Source organism: Opisthocomus hoazin, chromosome 3, assembly GCF_030867145.1.
Source record: "Opisthocomus hoazin isolate bOpiHoa1 chromosome 3, bOpiHoa1.hap1, whole genome shotgun sequence".
In the NCBI taxonomy this organism is placed as follows: Eukaryota; Metazoa; Chordata; class Aves; order Opisthocomiformes; family Opisthocomidae; genus Opisthocomus; species Opisthocomus hoazin.
Window position 1 is genome coordinate 62887543 of NC_134416.1, and position 24645 is coordinate 62912187.

The following is a 24645-nucleotide window of genomic DNA, read 5'->3' on the forward strand; positions in this document are numbered from 1 at the left end:
CTTGACATGTGCTCGTGTAGTATAGAGTTGTGTATGTATTCTGCTAAACTCTTACAATGCGGAAATGTGGCATTGCTTGCCACGCAGCAGCAAAGTCCAGAGGTCTCTTCATGCAGGATAGAAGTCTAGACTAGTACTTCGTGTGTGACACAGAAGGTGGATTTCATTATTACTGCTTCTACTTCATACTTTTTCCTGGAGGAAAACGTGACATTTTAGTATGTTTTACAGAAAAAAAGTATCTATACCTGACAGTAATTAAAATATACATTTTACAGAATAAACTGTAACCTCCTTGTTAACGTGGTTTAAACTTTCAAACCTTACTGAAAAAGACTTTTAAACAAATAAAATATTAATGCTTAATAAGAGGAAAGAAAATATTAAAAATTGCAAAGTTTAATTTTTTAAAAATATGAAGTGTTAAAACCAAATTACTATTAAATATTCATGGTTAAATTATTAAAATCGTTATTAAACCCCAAATGTCTAAGTCATCAGTTCACAGGCTCTGTGTAATATAACTTCACCAACCATAATTTTTTTCATGAAGGCCCAATTATTGCACAGCTCATGTTGAATCAGCTCATGCACCTGCTACAAGACGAGGGCCAGGCTGGTCTCAAGTTATCTGCTGCTTGATTCATAGAAAGTTACATCCAGACTCACATCCTACCTGTTGAGAACAAAACAGTTATGACCTTAAGGTACCAGAGAATCCATATTTCTTTCCTGAGTTGTTTCACATGCGGCAGCGTATGGAGCATAAATGAGTCCCATTTATCCGGTCAGACCTCCTGACAGCTGCTTCCACTTTCTGGTAATCTATATTACTTTTGATATAACTGCAATGAACCACTATCCCACAGATTGACAGCACTTTCTTTTCTGAAAGCAGCAGGAATGTTACCTTTTGAATCTAAATCACTGACTGAATAATAAAAAAAGCTCATAAAGCAAATTCCAAAAATACAGACAAAACTCCCAATATAGCTTTCTGTTGATTTTTAAGTGTTGTCCAGTTCCATTTAAAACAAAGACAAGGAACATGCAAATGCCTTTTTTATATTTCAGTAGCATGGCCATCTTTTCCAATGAGAATGCAATTCATTTTAGAGTTACATCAAACATTAGCTGTATTAATATCCGGCATATGAAGACTGCTCATTCAGTGATGCGAGAATTGGAGGTCATTAACAAGATAAGGAGATCTAAGAAATACATGAATGTATTTTCCTTGCTACTCATAAGGAAACCTTTTGATGAAAGGGAGGTGGGGGAACAGAGTGGGAATGCTTTATCTAGCCCACAAAATTTTAAGAGAAAAAAAGTATGTAAAGAAATGTTATCCCTGGGCATTGTTATCTTTGAGCTGTCTGGCACATGGCAATTTTTACAATGACTTAATGTACTTTACAAAAGTACAGAGCAGTATTTGCAGTCTTACTGCACAGTGCTCATTAAACTTTAATGAAACACAATTTCCAAAATTCCCTGCCAAATGCACTTATCCTACAAATGTCGCCATCACCAATTTTACACACACTTTTGGCTGACGAAAAAATTGCAGGTCGAAATATTTCCATACTTTTTCTTTTAAATACCTGAGAAAGGTCAGCTACAATACAGCATTTCTCTGAGTGCTCCCAGTTACTTGGACTTGATTCTACCCTTTCTGCCCTTGATTCTGCCTAAATACACCTACCACTTAGGATAGTTTCATCAAACTGAAATTGAGCTCGAAGAACTTTCATGGCATTCCCTAGTGCAGAGTCCAGTAGGTACTTCAGTATCCTTAGTTATGGGAGTGATAACTTATATATTTCTTTTTTAGCAAAATATCAAATAACTTCATGCTTATCAGCATAATCACTTTTTTTTTTCAGTAGTTTGAAGTGATCCAATGGCTTTTCATTTATAGCACATATGCAGAAGTGTGAGCAATTCAGCAGGAGACTTAGCGGACAGTATTCCAACCCACGCAGACATATAAGACAAGGCTTCACATGAAAACGAAGAACAGGGAAGTTATGCTTTAGAGAATACTTAACATGTTAGCCTACCCTCCATTATTAAAATCCTTATTGACAGCTCATTTCTCAGCATCTTTCTCTTGCACATAGTTTTTGCTGATGATGATTACCTTTCTGAACGCATGAGAAATATTCCACAGCTTTAGAAGTTCTGTTATTCATTTCTGCATTAGCGTCATACCCAGGTGGAATCTACAGAGAGCCCTACCAGTTCAAAAGGGTAATGATGATCATTTTTGTATTTTTTCAGATTTACTTGCAGATACAAAACACGTGGCTATCAACCTGTGTTAGGAATTGTAGGTATAGGAACAAAAATCTGTTCTACTGAGTGGCACTGACACAATCGGTATTTGGTTCCATTTCATCAGTATGTTACACCTGAGCAGATACAGTGGCTGCAAATTTTGCTCAGATCAGAAAGACCAGTGTAGATATGAGTCCCTGTAACACTCAAGAAATGCAGGATGTAGTCATTCAAATGGTCTTCTTTTGCTACTTGACAACAATGATATGCAACGTGCATGGATTTTTTTCTTTTACTTTGTCAGTTTGAAGAGAACTACATGTTTTTAGCTTATTCATTTTTATACTAGGTATCCAGCATGTCCTGTATTTGCTAAAAGTCTAGTTAAAACAACAAAGGTAGCAGAACATTTTCCTCTTTCTGTTAATATTTACTAAGACAGTTAAAATCACACTACCAAAGGGAGCATATTTTGTACAGTGTACCAGCCTGTTCTCCCTACAGGCAATGTAAAACTATTGGGTTTAGCACTAGAGAATGTTTCCTTTCTAAGTCTTCCTGTTTGCAACAACTTGCAAGTAGAAGTTGCTAACTAGAACCTGACATTCTTTTTCACTTTGTCTTTTTGTTTTGTTTAGTGGCACATATTTGAGAGTTTTGGGTTTTGGCCTCTTTACCTTCTGAGTTTTGAACACTGAAGTGCACAGAAAGGCACTAAATGTGCTGGCTTTCCTAATTCTTCTTCCCTTTCTGAATTTAAATACCATCTGCATTAGAATAGATGGCTATGATTCTTCAGCATTTTTCTACCATCGGTATTTTTCATTACCTTGCTCAACATAAATTAGCAGCAGAAGCAGCATCATTGTGACAAAGTCCCTAATGTCACCTATGTTGCAGTAACAATTCTTTTGCTGACTCCTTAGACGAATAAATAGAGCAATCTCTTCATATCATCTGACTTTCTTTTGTAGAGTAGTATGTCTCCAATTATTGCTACTAGATTCATTATTCAAATCCATTTAATCTCCATGAATTTCATAATTTAAATCTAGTTCTCAGTGTACATTTACATGTATTAGAAATACACATTGATAGAAGAAACATTTCTAAGCGGTGAATTTTTTTTTCAGAAACAAGATGTGCATAGAGCTAACTGCTGCTTACTATCTCACAGTGTTCAAAAAATGATACCAATGAAACTGCGGGAGATCATGTTCTAACACAAATATGAAGTATATTGTTAGACACTGTGTTGTATAAGACAACATAAGTTTACCTCTACATTGACATGATTCATACACTCCTTCAAGCTCACTAGACCAAACGGAGAGATGCTCTCTAAGGAAGCAAAAAGTACAAAAATGGAATGAGATTTAAGTAGTTTGAGACTACAAAATTCTCTTGAACATCAGAAGTCTTCTATTTAGGCACAAGTACAGGCTTACCATCTAATTAGTATAGTTCGTGTAGGAATAAAACAGATTACATTAAGAGAAACAAACTCACCCTTGTCTGCATTGTAACTTTCTTTTATAGGAATGTCTTTATGTTATATTCACAAACAACTCTTACTGAGATTGTTCTTCTAACTAGCACTGTTCTACTTTGCACCACTATGGCACATTCTGAATTTCCATCAAAAGCAAGCGAAAAAGACTAGGAAAAGTACGATATCTACTTTTGCATCCTTTAAAGGTGAATGGTGAAGCTAAACTAGTTAAGTATCATCTCTTTTCTTTGTGATGTATTTGCAGATCATTTACAAGATTAGACCTAATGAGTTTCCAGTATCGCAGCACAAATCTTCAGAAATTCATGAGTTGTTTTTTGACTGCTATGTTGAATTAGCTAGTAGTTCTTCAGTCTCTCTTCTACTTACCTAGTGTAATATGAAATAATTTTGCTTTGTACTTTAAAATTTGGCACCACAGATGTAAATTAATTATCAGAACTTTCAGAGCAAGATTCTGTTCTTAAATTCCTAGAAGTGTTTTCTAGGTGACAGCCTAACTCCACCTGATGTATTAATGTTATACTATAATTCTTTTAGTACTGCTAAGCTACATAAAGGTTTAGTGAACAGAAAATCCACCTACACATTGGTATTCCCTGCTTTTCTCAGGTAGAAGACACATCTCTTCAATCTTTCTCCTTTTGTAATGAAAGGATTTTGATTCATTTGTGTTCTTTTTGAAGTACTGTTTGTTTATATATTTAATAACTATACAGAGAGGAAAACAGCAGCACGAACTAATCTACTTTCAAGTCAGAATGGCTAAAGACAGTCAAGTTATTGGCAATACCTATGTATTTTTCTGAAGTGATTTATTCTGCCTAGGTTTTGTTCATTCTGTGATTTCTGAAACAAAAAAAGATATTCACGCTGAAGCCTTAAGTCACAGGTTTCCTGAAAACATTCAAATGTAAGCATCTGCACCCTCCTACATCCAGAGTCAGTTTTTAGGGCTTGTCATATTGAAAGCTGCATTAATTATTCGTTTATTTTGCCATACTTCCTTCATAATAAGAAAGTTTAGGTTGCTCCTTTTAGTTTTCTTTTCGTGTTGTAGACAATTCTTACATGGCCTGAAAGGAAGAGAAAAAGACTAACCTTCAACACTAAGTAAAAGTTATCGGGTTTTTTGCAGCTGGAAATACAAATTAAGGGGAGAATTCACTTCACCTGAACTGAATTGAAATCAATGGAATAACAGAGATTTATGCTAAGAAGCTACTTTTTTTGTTTAGCAAATGCAAGTAGATAAGGTGTTGAAATACACTTCCCACCATAATAATGGAAGCAAAGCTGTGTCACAACCCCTTCATCGCTATTATCCATCAATAGGCTAGAAGTGGCTATAAGTGTATTCCAGGTCCCTTGTAAGAGATTTAATGACCACTAATTTTATATAGCTGTATAGCACATACCAAGAATGAATTTAGTTGCACTTCAAATTGTAATTTGAGTTCCACCATAAAAACAAAGATCATTTCTATATCTGGAATAAATTCATGCTTATTAGACTAATTTAAAAATATTGTGATTTTGTTTTTAATGCAGATATTGACAGGAAATATTTTCATGGAGTCAGTATTGATACAGTGGCTGCAAGTAAGATAAAGATCAGATTAGGGATTGCAAAATACTTCTATGCAGTGAGATTCTGTAGATACCAACACAGAAATATACTTCTACAACGTACAAAAGGCTTACTTTTAGACTTAGAAACCTAAAAGGTAAATGCAGTAGAATGTTAAAATTATCGTCTTTTCTGATAAGACTGTAGAGGATCTAGGTTTTAGTCAGCAAACATCTACTAACAAAAGTCTACGATACTTTCAGGCTGACAGGAAGATGGGTGCCTTCACTCTCTGGATGACCAACTTATCCCTGTCACTGAAAAAAATATCTCCTGTCATTTTCAGAATCCTTTCCTCACTGCTAAAGTCAGCAAGTTCCAGGATCTTGTGCTTCAAAACCCTGATGACTGTCAGGATAATATAAACTACAAAACCTGAAGGAGCTTCCTGCACGTGACGTGTGACATGAACCTAACATGAAAATCTTTATTGTTTTGAATGATAATCTCTCCTTGTTTGTCATGCCCACAGGTCTAGGGGGGGTGGGAGAGACTAGTGGGGACTGCTGCTGCTGCTTTACTAGATGAACCCATTTGCAGAGAAATGACTCAGTTTTGTGCAGGGCCGTTATTTTGACTATTCTGTCAACAGTAGCAATACCAAACTGTAACTCATGTCCTTCCTGTTATTTTTTAAAAGGCTAATAACCATTATAGAATAAGTTAAATTATTATTTGGTATCACAGAAATAACACGAGACAAAGCTGAGAAATGTAAACTGTGAGATGCCAAATACAGAAGTTGTGTGGATCTGCTCATACTTTTATCTTAGAGGAACAAAACCAAAAGTAAGTAAGTAAGTAAGCTGCAGCTACCCAAAGTGTTTCATAATCAGTCTGTTGAACTATCCTTCACCTTCTGCCTACAGATAACTGTTAAAATCTCAGATGGCTAATTCTGTATCTGAAATGTACTGTGATATATAAAGTAAATGTACATATGGATGCAATTTTACAATGGTATTCCTTGGCATTCCTTTCATCTCAAAGGATTTAATTTGCCTTTTTGACCTTTGCTAAAAAATACTGCAGTTAGAGCTAGCACCCATGACTACATACAGGGTAAAGTTGGCAGCTACCAGGTTCATAATCATGCAGATCAACTTTTCGTGGTCACACAGTAGATGTTTAGAAGATTGCATTTACAGAATTTATTCTTCAACAGGAGAAGAAAAGTGATTACAAAATGGCATTTTCTCATTAAGGCTGTTTCTTTTTTTGATGGCTAGGAAGAAGGGGTGTAGGTCATTCAGAATTCAGAGCAAGGGAAGCAGAGCATAATCCTTCACAATAATTTCTTGTGACATGAAATATAATATCTAATGGGTGTTGCTGATACTGACAGCTACATTCAGGATATATCTCCTCCGAAACTGTGAAAGGAAACTGAAAGGAAGAATAAGATACCTTGGGGTTGAAACATTAACTTTGTTCTGCTGCAGCAAGCTGCAGATAGGGAGGAGAAGTGATTTTTGCACAAAGGTGAACTCTTATATGCACAACCTTGAGTCCAAGGGAGAAAAAATGCAGGATCAGGAGACCCATGAGACACAGTCCATCAAAATACCTCTCAAAAAACCTTTGATACCAGAGCTTCTCATGTATTGAATTATCCAAGGAAACTTAGGAGTCTAGGCTTTTACAGAGCTGCTATAATGACTAGGCAGCTATCTCTTCCTTGATATGGAATTTCTGGACTATAATAGTTGCAAATCAGTCATAAATAGTATTTTCCTTCAAATTTAACTGTTGTATTTGTTACATTAATGTCTAAAAATCAAACTGCAGACAGACCATGACTTCACAAACAGAATAAAAGCAAAGTTTTCCTCTTAGTATTTCAGGAATTTGAAATATAAACTCAGTGTTACTGGGAATTACTAAATGATGTCACTCAAAGTCATTCTAGGGCTATCTTTTTATTTTGACAATGCAGAAGAGCAAGGAAATTAATATGAGTACTTTTTCTTAATCTCCTATGAACTAATATGAAATACATTTATTTATACCATTCCTTAGCTGTGATAAATAAAAATAAATTGAAAAATAATTGAAAAATAATTCTAGTTTTCATTTAAAACTGCTTAAGCCTTCAAATCCCATCTCTATTTTCTTACCAGAAAAAGAGAAAATAGCTGTCTTTAAGGCATACAAATTTCACTGTGAGGTGATGGCTCATCAGCATAGTCAGAGTAGGCAAATGAAAGGTGACTTTTAAATATGTTCTCAAACTTCTTAGCTTGTCTTTTGAGCATTGATCAGCGGGATTTATATGGCCTAGGGATGGAAAACTTATTTTAACAAAGCTCTCCATCTCAAATTCTCCCAGTTTCTTCTCAAGTTTTCTCGTTCTGTTTTGGGAAATTCCCTTCATATCTCTTAACTCCAAACTGCAGGACTGAATGTTGACAATGATGTATAATCGTAGAAACATTGACTCATACAGTGGTTTGGGTTGGAGAGGACCCTAAAGATCATCTAGTTCCAAACCCCCTGCCATGGACAGGGACACCTTCCACTGGACCAGGTTGCTTATTATTGTAATAATATTATAAAGTCTTGACTGGGAAATTCTTTAAATTCTAATATTTTAGGACTGGTTAATCTCATTATTAGAAAAATGTATGAAAATAAACTAGTGCTTTTATTACTCTTCTTCACTTCTACATCAAGTTTCAGTTCACAGGAAATGATTTTGGCCAAGTTATAAACTCAGTTAGAGACATATAATAAAATTGCTGAGAAGGTGTGCCACTAGTGATATGATCTATAGTGGATAAACTGTTTTGCTGCAGTAGGCACTACAGGTTCTTGTACTGAAGATTCCTAATACAGACTTAGGCCTAATCTTATTAATATCTTAAAATATAATCTGTTTAACAGAAAAAACCTTTTTTTTCTGAAATCTCTGTAAATGATGAAAACATTGAAGTTTTGTGATATCTGATCGTCTGACTGGACAACTCATGATACATTTACTTGAGCTGGCACTACTTAACAAAATAATTTCAACTACTTCATACAAGGTAAGAAGAATATTGCCTGAGGTGAATACTTTACACTTTCAAACATGAGAAAAAGGCTATACTGGCTTAAATGTCTGGAATGTGGAGCACTCAGGAATACATGTCACTTAGCGTCTAGCAGAAGAAATGCTGTCTTGCAGAGTTGGGGAGGACTGAGGAAGTTCTTACAAGAAATCGTTTTATCCCAGTTGTTCCTATGACCATGGATTTATTTGTTCATAAGGTTTTAACTGCAGCCCATGAAAACACAGGGGAGAGTGTGCTGAACAGACTGTAGGATACTCTTGTCTAGGAGACCAGGTTAGATTGTTGGCAGACTGCCTGTGTTTTTTCAGGTAGCAGTGTAAGGAGTTTTTGAATGAGTCTAGACTTGATAGGTTTGTATCTTGGCTTTGTTCCTTTCCCCTGAACCACCATTTGGCCTAAAACAAAAGAAGTTCACAGAATCACAGAATGGTAGGATTTGGAAGGGACCTCTGTGGGTCATCTAGTCCAACCCCTCTGCCAAAGTAGGGTCGCCTACAGCAGGCTGCACAGGACCTCGTCCAGGTGGGTCTTGAATATCTCCAGAGAAGGAGACTCCACAACCTCCCTGGGCAGACTGTTCCAGGGCTCCGTCAATCTCAGAGGGAAGAAGTTCTTCCTCATGTTCAGACGGAACTTCCTATGCTTCAGTTTGTGCACGTTGCCCCTTGTCCTGTTGCTGGGCACCACTGAAAGGAATCTGGCCCCATCCTCTTGACACCCACCCTTCAGATATTTATAAGCATTTATTAGGTCCCCTCGCAGCCTTCTCTTCTTCAGGCTGAACAAGCCCAGCTCCCTCAGCCTTTCCTTGTAGGGGAGATGCTCCAGTCCCCTCACCATCCTCGTAGCCCTCCGCTGGACTCTCTCCAATAGCTCCTCATCTGTCTTGAAGGGGGGAGCCCAGAACTGGATCCAGATGGGGCCTCACTAGGGCAGTGTAGAGGGGAAGGAGAACCTCCATCGACCTGCTGGACACATTCCTCCTAATGCATCCCAGGAACCCATTAGCTTTCTTGACAGCCAGGGCACACTGCTGGCTCATGGTCAACCTGTCGTCCACTAGGACATCCAGGTCCCTCTCGGCAGAGATGCTCTCCAGCAGGTCCGCCCCAAGCCTGTACTGATGCATGGGGTTGTTCCTCCCCAGGTGCAGGATCCTGCACTTGCCCGTGTTGAACCTCATCAGGTTCCTCTCTGCCCAACTTTCCAGCTTGTCCAGGTCACACTGAATGGCAGCACAGCCTTCTGGTGTATCTACCACTCCTCCCAGTTTTGTGTTGTCAGCAAACTTGCTGAGGGTACATTCTAACTCTTCATCCAGGTCGTTGATGAAGAAGTTAAGCAAGACTGGGCCCAGTACTGACCCCTGAACTCCATGTGGTTTCCCCTTCCCCCCCCCCCCCCCACCTCTTTATTTATATTCATAAAACTATAAAAAAAGTGGTTAAATTATTCTATTTCGACAGCATTATATTTAGGTTTTTGTTTTTTTCATCACTGAAAACTGAGAGCAGAATTGGGCAGAGACAGTGGCATTTAAGGTCTTGGCTCCAACCATTGTGACAAGTTCTTTTCATGTTGCAGCCTCTAATGCCTCCAGGAGGATATGATTGTCTGGCTCTGTTCACCTCTGTCTTCTCTTTTTCTACCTTTAAATATCTCCTGGATGAAAAAACATCCTGCATCCTGTTCTAAACTCAGTTTGAACTATTAAGGTAGTTTAGAAATAGGTGACATTATTAAAATTATTATAAACTTTTCATTACTGAAATATTTAAATAGCATGAACAACATTATAAGGTGACTCATAAGGAATAACCTACCCTGGTGGAAAGCCCACTAACGCAGAAAATGCTGAACGCACAGATCCAATGCATTTGTGTCATGCAATCTTGACACAAGAACTAAGACTTCCGTCTCTTTCAATCTAAAGTTTACGTATATGTTTTTCAATTTAAAATGTTGTAGGATTGTTAATTCACAGGAAATTGAAAGCAGGGTTTGTTTTGTTTTTTTTGTTTTAGAAAGTGAGTTAAATTTCAATTGGAAATTAAATTTATAATTGTCCAATCAAGATGTGAACTGACTTCTGGCTGATTCTCTTCCATAACTCATAACCTTTTTGTATCATATCACTATATTGCAATTTATTTTTGATAAAGAGTCATTTAAATGTTTGCTCTATCTGTTCTTAATGAAAGTGTTAAACAGGCCTGCTCTGAATTTTATTAATTAAAAGTTCTCCAAATTCTTTCTTGGGTGTTAACAGCTGTATGAATAAATGCTTTTCGATTCTTTGGTCAAACTGGAAAATCACAATCAATTCTATCTGACTTGATTAGAATATTTCATTGACCTGAAACAGAATATAACATATTTTAGAAGGAGGATGATAATTTTATTATTTTTTGCTGTTGTTATTGTTACATTCAGGCAACTTCTGAAAGACAATTATTTTGAAATTAGAAATTGGATTCTTCTTATGCCTGAAATGTAAAAATCAAACTTTTTCATTCTTTGTTATTTATTTTCTCCCAGTTTTTAGTATTGTTTTCTCACTTGCTCTGTTTAATGTCAACTTTTGGTCAACCTAAAACCACTTATGATTTTTCATCTAAGTCTTGTGTATATGTGATAGCATAGGGAAAAGATAGTAAATATATATTTTGCCTGTCTGCCCAATGAAGTGGGAAATCCTACTCAAGAACTCCATTTTTCATTTGGGAAGACAAATCTATAAGGCTTCTTGTGGCTAAGTGAAAACTACATACAATGGAGTGTAGAACTTACTTTCTTTATATTGCTCTGCTCCTCCTAAAAATAACATATAGTTTGGTCCCCAGTTTCATTGTCTTCTGTATCTTTTTGTATTCCTGTTCATGATCTCAGCAAGCATAATCCCAAATAAAGGTGAAGCATCGATTTTTTCCATCTTCTTGAATGTCCAGTTGGGCAGTCACAGATGATGTGAATACTATTATTGTCCCAAAAGCGGGGTCGTTTACCTGGTGTGCAATATGCCAATATGCCAGCAGAGTCAAGGTATTGTCTTTATTTCGTAGATGTGCAGATATGGGTGCTAGGTGATAATTCCACAAAGATAGCACGCTGCTTAGCAGAGTCCCAAGGACTGTATACTCTTACAAAAACAAAGAAATTACTCATTACATTCTGACTGGTTCATCACATTGTATGTTTACATTAAAAGTATGCGCCTTCCTTAATTAACTACTCATGCTTACACTCTGGGGAGGGGGGGTGGGGGGTGCAGTCTTCTTGGTTCTAAGTAGAGTCGGCGGTTGTGACCTTCCCCCTGCTGCCTTTAGCTTTTTCCTAGTTACCCTAGATCTTTGTTAACTTCATGCTTTGTTGGCAATCATCCAGCTTTCGGCACCTTCTGGACTGACTGTTTTATCAGTCTGTTAGCTCCTCTTCAAGGGCATATTTGTTAGTAAGGCATGCATTGTTTATACAAAGTAGTCAGGCCTAAATTAGGCAATGTCACGACGATCTAAGCATTACTATTATCTAAATATTTCTGCCCGATATTACTATCACCTAGCTTAAGACTGCTGAATGCAAACTGTATTTTTTTTTGTGTTGCCTATCTCCCAGAAAATCTTCAGAATGTTACAGAGAGACTTAAATCCTTATTCACAATGCTAATTATATATGCAAGATAGATTTTTTTCTACAAAACAGTTTTGTTTTGGTTTTTTTTCTTCTGATGCCCTTCCATGCTTGTGTATTGTGATCAGTAAACATGTTCTTCTTTGGTGGAAAGCTGTGTCTTTGCTGTTAGTGTAAATGTACATGTAGGATGCTTAAATGGATATCTCTCCATCACTGCTTAGGCTTTTAATCTGAAGTCAAACTTTTCTAGACATATTTTCTGTCAAATTCCATGCCAGCATTGATTCGTAAGAGTTGACATCCATTGATCCAGTGTAGGATTGACAGCAATAAATGGCAGAATAAGCCCCTTTTTTAATTTCAAATCTCTCTTTACATGGGTTATTTTTATTTCTAAATATATATACATAAAGTGCTACTGGTATAAAATTTTCCCTATTGCATTGTACAACATAGGATTCTATAATATATTCTACAGAATAAAATTCGCAGTTTGTCAGTCATTATAAAAAAGAATTATTTCCAATCTGCAGTTGCATAAATTAGTTGCTTGAAGAAAGAGCCCTAAGGCACTACAAAGTACAGAGTGTTAGACATTGTTATAATTCATGAGGTGACAAAACTGTCTTGTCTCTCTGTACACTGTGCTACTGAAAAAAATCTCAGAATTTCTATGTTAAAAAAATACTAAAGACAAGATTTTTAAAAAATCTGTTTACTGCTAGAATATATAAAGAAGTTGGCATCAGTTTCAAAGGGCAGGTTTTCAGAGCACCTTAAATCTTGTTTATAACGGTGGAGCTGAGGCTGTGTTCATGTCAGCTTTTGAAAAGACAACAAAGCTTGCTTTTAGCATTCTGTGAATCACAGTGCCAGAATCAGTATACTAGAGATCTGCAGAATATTTTGTGAGATCAATACTAGGGGAAATAGCCACATACTTTACACATGTAAACATAAAACAGGAAAGAAATCCTTCTATTACAAATTCCAATAATCTTTATCTCTCTTTCGTTTTTCACAAATAGTGCCAAGAGCTAAATATGACACAACACATTTAATGGACAGACTGTTATGGGAAAAATATTTATAAAAATATTTTTGAACGCTATTTCCTACTAAATTAACAAAAACACTTTTAAAATTATGTAAATATTAGTTCAATAAAGGAAAATACCTCCAAGAATAAATAAAAATTATAGTTCTTTGAAAAAACCCTTTTGTTTGTATTTATTGTAGAAATTAAAAGATCTAAGAACAAAATGCAGGAAAAAAGTACTTAAGGAAATTTTGCTATGATAAGTTTGTTTTGTTTGTATGAATGCAATAAATAAAGACTGTGTTTTCTGAAGCTGGGGAAATAAATATCAGAAGCTGAAACAGGAGAAACCAAGTGCTTCATATATATCTGTGTTATGGACAGGAGTATCTAACAGAGACTTTTCTTCAGTGTACAATATCCTATTATTTTGCTGCAAATTTATGGCTCCTTTAGAACTGGATTTTCTTTCTCTCATTAAATTGTTTGTTATTCTATGTTTAAAATTATTTTCAGGTGCACCTGTGCAGATTCTAGGGTGTGCAGGCAGAAACCCTAAATCAGTATACTTACACTGGAAAACACTGCAGCAGAGGTGCAGGTCCACCTGCAAACAACCCCATTTGGTTGATACAGCTTCTTTCATTTGGGAAACTGGTATTAGCTCTACCTCTAAAGAACACTATTGTTGATATAATCTCTACCTTTATGAAAAGGGTTTTCTGGAATGGTGACACTAGTACATCTGTGCTGACAAATCTCTTCAGGACAACGTTCTGAGTAATCTTACTGATGCCAGAGAGACTACTTACAGACTAAGTTGCTATCAAGAAGGTCTACAGACAAAAATCACAACAAAGAATCAAGAGGATAGGTGGTATAAAACGTCACTTTTTGGAACAAAGCAGACTATTCACCCAACAAATGACATAGCCAAGTGACCATCTCAGAGGGAACTGAAACTGCCCATGGAACAGCCTGGAGAGTCTGCCAAAAAGCCAGATGGTGCTACTGAAACACTACCTCCCACAAATTTGCATTGGTATCTTGCAAAGCTGGCACTTGGTAGTACCTGCTTTGCTAAACCACAGTCTGTCTTGAACACATTATTTTACTACCCTTCTCTGTTATCAATATATGGATAATATTATTCTGTTTTCACTTATTAAATTCTCCTTGGCAACTGTTGTTCTTTTTAACAAATGTAAGCAAAATAGAGTAAATGTGAACACCATGTTGCTTGGGAAATGAAGGGTGATTTCTTTTAAAAGCACTGCACCGGGCGTATGATCTCTGAACTTTGTTGTTTGCTTACTGATGTAATTTATTTCCTCAATATTTTGACATTATCTGGGGATGACTGTTGGCACTAGAGTTGTCTCTACTTGGAGAAAATCAGCAATGTAATGAATTTCTGTTCTCTGAACCACTGACAATTAAGATTATTGAATCTGCTGGATGTGGGAAGGAAGTTTATGGGCATCTCCAGTGCTTGAAAAAGGAATAAACTATCTTTCTGTTGTGGTTTCTGCAGAATACCTACAGAAAAGACTTGGGAAGAAAGAAAAAAAAGATTCTAGATTTGAAAGAAATCCAGTATTTAGTGAGAACTTATCTTCAAAAACTAACCCTTGCTTATGTGAGGCTATTTTTTAATAGTCATCTTGAAGTTCTGCTGTATGAAACAGAGCTCATGCACAGTGTGAGCTGAAGAGCAAGTATGATGCTTGCAAAAAGGGACACAAAAGTAGTGCTTATTTTGGAATTAATTGCACCCATAGAGGAATTTCGCTATCACAGGTTGACAACAGTAACATCCCATCAACAAATCTAGACAAAATGACTTAATGGAAGAGGTTCCACAGAACGAATGAAGAACTGATTAGTCATGAATTGATGAATATGGATTTTATATAACTAGACAGAGGTTTTATCTCTTTTCTCTCAGAAGAAAATTCTCAGTTGCTCAGAGTCAAAAAAGACAGAATGCAAATGGAGGCCATCATAAAATAATCACAACAGAGTTTCTAAGAACAAAATTGTTGACACTTTACCTTTGCTAAGAAATGTGAATTACAGAAGAAAACGAAGTGGCTGCTGCAAAAGCAGGGAAAGCACAATATTATCAGTAGGCATTCATATAGATCAATTAATTGTGACAGCAAATTAAACATTGTTGCTTTGCAAGAGCCTTTCTTAACTCAAATGATACATAAAAGTTTTGTCTATGTCTGATAATGTATTGCCCCTTATTTCTGCTGGAAAAAAAGCTACTTAGTTACAGACTGAGTTGAAAAGAATATATTTTTCTACATTATCACTGATGTCTCAATCCATAGAAATGCTAATCTACTTTTGGTAACAGTTCATTGTTACATAATGGAAGGGGAATATCTGGTGCCTGCCTCATTATTTCAAATACAGTGCTGAAATTGCATTAGGAATATCTGAAATGTAAGAAATACGTTGTAATCAAAGGATTCTAACTTTGCCAGTATGTTTTAAATGAACTGAAGACGCTTCATATATCAGATGCACTCTGCTGTTTTCTGTGTTTTAGTGGACAATCACACTCACTCAGTCACCATGGGAGTTGATATTTGTGCTAAAATCCCACTGGGCAGAGTGTGTCAGGGAGCAATGAGGGCAGGTGGTTCCATGAGGTAGGTGAGCCAGCAGCTGCAGGTGATGGCACATCTGACAGGGCAGGGACATCAAAGAGGTGGGATGTAGTCCCACAGCTCCCGAGTAAGGGGGGAAAGAACAGAACCGATGCTGGGAACCAGGGTCAGACACAGCATGGGGGTGGCTGGGCAGGGATGTGGGGACCAAGGCAATGGGTGGAGGTCAGAGTCAATGAGAATGCGGCCCCCAGACCTCAGCCTAGGTCACAGCTGCACCTGTAGCAAAGCTGGCCCGCACTACCTGCACCCCAGCCCCAAGAGGTGGAAATGTTATACATAACTTCTTTTTTTATTTTAGAGGTATACTGTATAACAGTTCTCTGTATCTACCAAAAGAGTTTGAAAATTGCATGTTACCTTTGATCTTTGCAAAACTGAAAGAATTAAAATGTTGGAGTATCTTCCGGAAGATCCTTCGTGACTACTATTTTGCCTTTTTCAAAGAGTGTTCTGAAAGTTTTCTCTGCTCCAGTCTTGCAATTGAGCAGGTAATTCTTATATTTACTAATGTTTGCGTCATTTTCCATTAGCTGAAAGATGTTTTTCCACCAAAGAATTGGTGATTAATTAACTGATCATAAACTATATCTTCTCTAGAAACACATTTTGGCATAGCATAAAAAGAGAATATATTTAATCCAGCATCATATGTTATGTTTCAGATGCCTAACTTCATATTTTGATTTCTATGAATAAAATTACTTTAACCAGGTTCTCCCTAAACAAATGTGGCAACATGGACTTTTAAGAAAATAGTAAGACTTGCTGAAAGACTAAAAATGACATTGCTGTGTGATATGCAGTAGTTGTTAATGCAAGTGCAAATATCATTTATGGGTCTTGCAATAGGAAATTTTATGAAATTCAACTTTCATATCTTCCGTTTCTGAAGTTTCAAGAAATTGAGAGTATCATGTACACTTGTACACCTAACACATTGTGGAAAAAGTATTTTCTTTGTATAATTACATTCAGGTAGAAATCTATTTTGATGTCAATTCACTGAATTCTAATAAAGTTATTAAAGGCATAAGCAGTGTTACAAATTTAATTCAAAAAACCCCATACATTCAAATGTAGAAAATGCACTGTAGCCGTAAACAAGTATCATTTTAAATAATAAACTCAAAACTAAGATACCTTTATTTTATATTTGATGTCCATGAGAAATATACAGAAGAGAAAAGCAGTTGTTTCACTGAAGCAAATGATATTTCCTCCATATTTTCTATTACTTTTAATGTAGATTTCCTTTATTTCCATAAAATGGCAAAGCACTGAATTGAGACTTAGAGGATGAAAAGAAGTATGCCACAAAAACTTAATTTTGAACATTGGCAAATGGTTCATACTCCAATGAAAAATGGAGGATTACAGTTCTTCATTTCAACATATCTATTTCAAGAATTATTCTGTAAAAACTAGATAAGTGTTCAAACACCACAGCAATATGAATAAAAAATTAAAAAAGGCTATGTGTAACTTTCAATTCTATTAAAAGTGTGATATGAAAGAAAGGTTTCTACTACAGCTCCTCTGGATATTTCTGCTGAATTCATTTTCTAAAGAAAAACATCATTTTCACATTATTTTAGTTTTCCAGAAGGTATTTTCATTTCTTTCATATGTCTTCATTTCCTATTGGGAATAAGAAAGTGGAATATTTATCTCCTGAGAACATCGACCTGTATCATGTTTTTTTTAAAAAAATCCTCAATATTTATTCAAAGAAATTTCACAAACATAAACTTGCATTTCCGCATGGTTCATTGTATTATGGAAATTGTTTTTCTGATTTTCCTTCTTTTAAGTAAGCAGATCTTTGTCCTCCAGAAAGGTTTTCCATGATTTTCTTAACTAAGGTTATTCTGAGGGTGTTTTACCACATTTTTACTGAACCTGATGCTAAATCCTAGTGTATTAATGCAACCTGTAAGCTTTGCCATTTTGCAGTGGTTTCTAGATGCTATGCCCACGTAATTCCTCCTGCATGTTCTACACTGATAAGCACTTTCTCACCATGTGATGGAGGTCAGCCGAGCAACGTACAGAAAGTAAGGAAGAGAATTGTGTGCTCGGAGGACCGAAAGAGGAAAAGAAAACATACCTTTATATTTATCTGCTAAGAACCTTACTTCTCCAGTGGCAAGTAAGTAAATGGTGTGGACAAATAGCACATAAAATATGCATTCAAACTTGTGTTACCCCTCCCCTAGCTGCGGACCTTCTCCAAAACAGATAAGCTGCAAATTACCCACCATGAAGGTTATAGGAACATTAATTAGCAATACAAAACTGTAGAAGAAACTGTTTATTTGGACCAGAGATTCACACAAATTATAGCACAGAGGCAGTTACCAGAAAAATATTTGTGTCATTGCTGCAGAGGAGGAAGTTTTGATCTAGAAAGAGATTATTTTGCAGTTTGAAAAGTAGTTACCTGTAATATGACAGCAGATTGTGTTGATGATATTAATGGAATGAAACCTAGCACAAGAAAATTCAGAAGCATGGGGAAAATGCACAGTTGATATGACTCATTTTCTTTAACTTCAGTAAAAAAAATCCACCTATATTTTGTCAGACTTCTTTTCAATACAAAAATATAGTGCAAATCAATAAATAAACTACTATACACAGTTCAGTGAGCACACACACCTCTTCATTATTTAACAGATTAATACATTAAATACTTTTATCCATGCAGACATATGTATGGATAATAAAACAGAAGGTCAGTTCCTTCTTACATACACACTGGACTGAATTTGTGAATGCAATGTCAACTCATAATTGAGTTGAAATTCTGTAACATTATTTTTTAAAGAAATATGTCATTTCCAAAGATTATGTCCTGATTCAAATTACCAGAAAAGATTAGGTATATCTTTGCAATTAAAATAGAAAACACCCTACTATTATTAAGATAGGACTTTTCCAATGATGGACAGAATGCAATTTGCAACATACTTTGATCTGCAGATAAGCAAAATACTGTCTCATCATAATTGGCTTGATATCTTTTCCTCCAGGACATCCTGCCCCTTGATTGTCAAACACATATTTTGGGGAAGACATACTCACAGATACTCATGGACACTCCATTTTTCTTTTTATGCAAACTGGGGAAGTGATGTTATTTGGACTGAGATCTATGGGCAAGACACTCAAGAAGATAACTCCTGTATTTTGCATTGCATGTGTAGTATGTCTACAGAACTAAACCATTATTTTGTTGTTGTTGTGTTATTTCTCATTTGTTCATGTCAGTCAAGGGTAAGTGGTGTGTTTCACAGGTGGTTATAGGTTAATTACTGGCATAAGCATAGTTTTTATTGCACAGGATGCAGAGTCAGAGTGCGTGCTATGCACTTGCATAAAACTGCAGTGGACAACATGAGGGAAATGCAGTGTCATGTTGAAATAATGACCTGAAACAACAGGAGCACCTGCTTCCTCCTAGGTATCTCCTGGATATGTCACTGTATACATCAACTGTGTCTTGCTGTAGCTGGTAACAGTCCACTTAATACCCACATAGTCAGCATGGGTCTAGTAACCACTGGTTTGTCTCAAATAAGTGGTCACAGGCTCAGCATCACTTCCAAAACTAAATCACTTCCTTATATAGGATATTGTTTGCATCCTACGGGTTGCCATCTGTCATCCATATATCAGATGCAAATTTAATTAGTAAACTGTTTTTTCCGTAAACTGGGTACACAGTGAAACTTCAGTAATTATCAGAACAAAGTGTGGTGTTTAAATAGTGTATTTGGACAGTTCGTGTCTTGGATTTCCTCACTATACCACTAATGTCTTATATATACGTCCCTTGGTTTTTTAATTAGACTGTATATGCCCAGGTCATTATTCTTGTAACTAGCTTCTTGCAAACATCCACATGAGCGCTGTCCTCCTGCAACAGTTTTCCTAGGTGTAATAGTTCACCTTTTAAAATCTACAATCTTTCCTTTAGTCTCTAATGTAATGCCCATCTTACAAACACTAGGACTTTTCACAAAGGTATTTTAGTTTTTGAAAGAGGTATTGACTTTGATAATTGGTCTAAGTGGTTGAACTGTTGCTACTAATGGAATTGTGCTGATGAGATCAATGAGAGAAAAATAAAAGAAGAAAATGGGAGAGGAGACGTTCATCAGGAACTAGTTGTACAATAGCAATACTTTACAAATGGGATTAATCAAAAGGAGGGTTGGTTACTCAGTTCTGTCCTTTACTCAATAAATGGGAATGTTTCTTTTAAGGTGCAGTTTACACAAAATGGTGCAATGTAGACGTAGACAAGACAAGTCAGGAAATATGCTTTGGATCAAGATCAACCCCCTAATCTGCTGAAAAGTTTTCATTATTTAATCCGTCTGCCTGTCCAATATCCTATTATCTTCATCCAACACCACAGAGTAGAAATGTTAATGTTCTAACATATTTTACATACCAAATAATTTGCACATAATCCAAATGTACCAGTCCTGATTCAAATCTGTAGCAAGTAGTATTAGGAGTAATAAAACCTTCTTATACGTGCTCTAAATAACCAAATAGAGGCAAAGCTAAGAAACACAAGAGAACAAAAAATATATAATGAGATTATAAAACAAATTTTAAACAGTTTTTTTTTAATATATCTAGAAAGTAGAAAGTTCAAACCCTCAAAATGGTTACAAAGATGAGTCTATTTGTGCATATCAGTGGTGTGGATAGGTAAAAGCAAGAAAAGAACCCAAAACGACCAAGAGCAGAAAGTAAAAGATACAGTCAATTCTAAACAAGCTAGACTGTGAAAATAAATTAAAAAGAACCCAAAAGCCCGAGACATATCATAGGAAGCCATCCACCACTTATGCACTTTCAATCTCTTTCGCAGTTTCATATGCTAAGAAGTTGTGCTGTCATATATTCCTGCTGTGTCAACACGTAATTGAAATCAAAAGCAGCAGTAAAATCACTATTAGACCTAGTGGGGCTACTCTCTTAAGGTCGGGCTTTAGATTCTGAGGTTTTTATTTGTTCTAGTATGTATGTTTTTGAGGAGATACAACTAGGGAATCGTAAATAGAAATTTTTTCATCTGAAGTAAGACTAGAGTTTTACTCAAGTATTTAAAATATTAAGGATATCTACTATTTTTTCACTCTCTGTCATCTAGGGATAGACACAGCTGTAAATATGACAAGAGTTACACTACACTTTTTGTTGTAAAATTCACAAGAAAACCAGACTGCTTGCTGTGCCGCACCAAAACTGCACACTAGCTTTCAGTTATCCTACCCTTTACTGTTACAAGCACGACAGTGTGCAGCCAATCTCCATATTGTTACTTATTATAGTTGCTATTACTACATCACTTATAACAAATGGACCAAAATTTAAGGTATTTCTGATTTTAACCCATATATATTTATGGGTTTTGACTCCTTTTTGGTAAGACAACTAAGGTCAACTTTTTCCAGGGCTACTTTTTTTTTTCTTGCTCAAGTTGTGATAGGATGGAAAGTAGAGATTAAGGGAATTCATCTTTAAAGAAGAGTAAAATTTCTTTAAATAAAAGGATTGTGAGGATTCCAGCCAAGAAGAGGAGTTTTCAGCATGGGGAAGCGACACTGAAACCACAACTGAGGTAAAAACTTTCTGCAAAAGCTGGTAGGGTTTCAAGAACAGTAATCAAGGAGCCCAACAGCAGTGAAAAACCACCTTGTGAAGTCCACAGACAAAATTTTATCTTTAGGCAGAATTTCTCAAAGTAGCTGCTGTTGTCTGATGTCCCCCCTCCCCATACAATACTTTCTAGCCTAAGCACCTCCCAAAGAAGTAGCGATCTCAAGATGAGGAATGACCTTTCTAGTCCCTCTTGTGAGATCTTTCAATCTATTCACATTTGACATGAAGGACAATCAACTACTGGGGTAAGTTAGGCTTAAGAAAAGTAGTCCATATTTCTGAAGAAATCAGACTATATTATCCCAGTGATATCTTTCAGCCTTTAAGTATTTGGCTCAAACGATATTTTCAGGCATGCAAGTCAAATTTTTAACACAAGTATGTGCCTTAAGCCTCTTGAAAAATCCATGACATTTCAATTCCAAAGAATGTATATATATTTTTATATAATGTTGGGGTCGATGTAGCTTGAGAATTAGCACAACGAGGCCGCTTAAGCAAAACAGCATAACTGAACAGGCTGCTGGAAAAGACAGCTAAGAATAGCCATTGAGAAAATTCTGATAGTGCACATGGTGTTGGTTAGCAAAAACAAGATGTGTTCAAGGACGTGGAGGCAGTCTGTTGCTATTGGCGTTGGTGCATAGTTACCAATCATAAGGGAATGTGGGACGTGTGAAGAGCGTGTGATTTATGTCTGTAGCCTATCCGAATAAGAGTAATCGCGTGTATAGATATGGAAAATGTATATATCTGCACAAGCAGAATAATAAAGGAACCGACTGTGCATTGCATCAGTATGTGTGTGAGAGTCGTTCCTGTCCTTGCATGGATGCTGAAACTTGGCAATATAAAAAAAAGGAATCTAGATTTTTAAGACAAAAAGTTTCTTTACCATTAAAGCCATGGAAAATTCATCACATTCGATGGCTTTCAGATATACCAATAACAGTTGACATCTAATTTAATTTCTATGTGTACCATACTCTTTTGAAACTGGGATTTTTTTTCAGTCCACTGTGGGATACTGATGTTAATATTTGCAATAAAGCTGAAGACAATAAACTACCAGCTTGATTTTTTAAATTATATACTGCATGTTTTAAAGAAGAAGTGCTGTGGTCCAGCAGACAGAAAAGGAAACTAAAGCTCTACCTGCTAGAGCACCAGTGCCAGTGAGTGGGTGCTAATCAGCTCACATCATTTTTGAGACGGAATGTGAATAAGCCTCGTTTACTTCAATGCCTTCTTTTTACAGCACGGAAGAAGGATAGATCAAGCCTCACATGTTTACTATGGGCAATTATTGCTACAACTACTACTGTGGACGTCATGCAGGGGACAGACACTTCCTGTGATCTTGAACAAGTCCTTGCTCTCTTTTCTAAAGCTGAGGTAATAATTATTACTCTGTGTTAGAAGGCTCAATCACTCTCTTTGCAGAAACATTTGTTTATAAAGAAAATTCAAAAGCAAAAAGTCCTGTTAAGTTTATATTTTGATATACATCTTTTGTGTTCACTCTGCTTTTGAGAGATTAAATATTTATACCAACTTTGTCTCACATAACCATATTTCTAGGTAAAACATTGCTGACTTTTAAATTATTGCCGATCATGTTACTGAGAGTGAGCAAGTCAACTTTATGTCGGCGTTAGTAAATGTTTGTGACAATTTTGCATGACTGCTTTGTACAATATAGTGTTTCTGCTTTTTCTGTCATTATAGTGTTTCAGAGAAATCTGGTCAGCAACAATTTCCTTGACAGTAATAGAGGAATGGCAGGACATCAGATAGGAGAATACTAACAGGGCATAATATAGGAAACCTGTCAAAATAAAAATTCAGGTCAGGAAAAAAAAGTCTGGTGGCAGTTCCTGGAATGGACTGGCATAACCTTAGTATTAAAAAGGATTATTTAACTTCTTGGCAGAATATTTCACTGAAAGCTGGAAAGCACACTCTTATATTCATCTAATATGAAGCTTATACAAGGCATGCGAATGAGAAGAATAGTTTCAAAAGAAGTTCATAGGATGTGTGTAAAGGAAAACAAAGCAAAGGAGGCAGGAGACCTGAAAGGATGACCAAGGAGGTCCTAGCAAAATTCAAAATGGCAGAACAATTTCTACAGAATGTGGAAAGAGGACAGGCGACTTGGGAGGAATACAGGAACGTTGTCAGAATATGCAGGGATGCAACGAGAAGGGCTAAGGTCCACCTGCAATTAAATTGGGCAAGGGATGTCAAAGAAAATAAGAAGGTCTTCTTCAAGTACATCAGTAGAAAATGGAAGACTAGGGAAAATGTGGGGCCACTGCTGAATGAGGTGGGTGCCCTGGTGACGGAGGATACAGAGAAGATGCAGTTACTGAATGTCTTCTTTGCTTCAGTCTTCAATGCGGAAGCTTGCCCTCAGGCATCCCTGTCCCTGGAGATAAGAGAGGAAGCCTGGAGAAAGGAAGACCTTCCCTTCATTGAGGGGGACCGGGTGAGAGATTATTTAAGCAAACTGGACACCCACAAGTCTATGGGCCCATGAGTGCTGAGAGAGCTGGCAGATGTCACTGCTAAGGCATTCTCCATCGTCTTGGAAAGGCCACAGAGAACAGGAGAAGTGCCTGAGGACTGAAGGAAAGCCAGTGTCACTCCAATCTTTAAAAAAGGGCAAGAAGGAGGACCCAGGAAACTACAGGCTGGTCAGCCTCACCTCTGTCCCTGGCAAGGTGATGGAACAGTTCATTCTGGATGTCATCTGTAAGCAGGAAGAGGAAAAGAAGGTTGTCAGGAGTAGTCAACATGGATTCACCAAGGGGAAATCATGCTTGACCAACCTGATAGCCTCCTGTGATGGCATAACCAGCTGGGTAGATGAGAGGAGAGCAGAGGATGTTATCTGCTTTGACTGCAGGGCTTTTGACACTGTCTCTCATAACATCGTCCTGGGGAAGCTTGGGTAGTGCAGGCTAGGTGAGCAGACAGTGAGGTGGATTGAGAAATGGCTGAACTGCAGAGCTCAGAGGGTTGTTGTCAGCAGTGCGGAGTCTAGTTGAAGGCCTGTAACTAGTGGTGTTCCCCAGCGGTCAGTACTTGGCTCAGTCTTGTTCAACTTATTCATCAATGATCTGGAT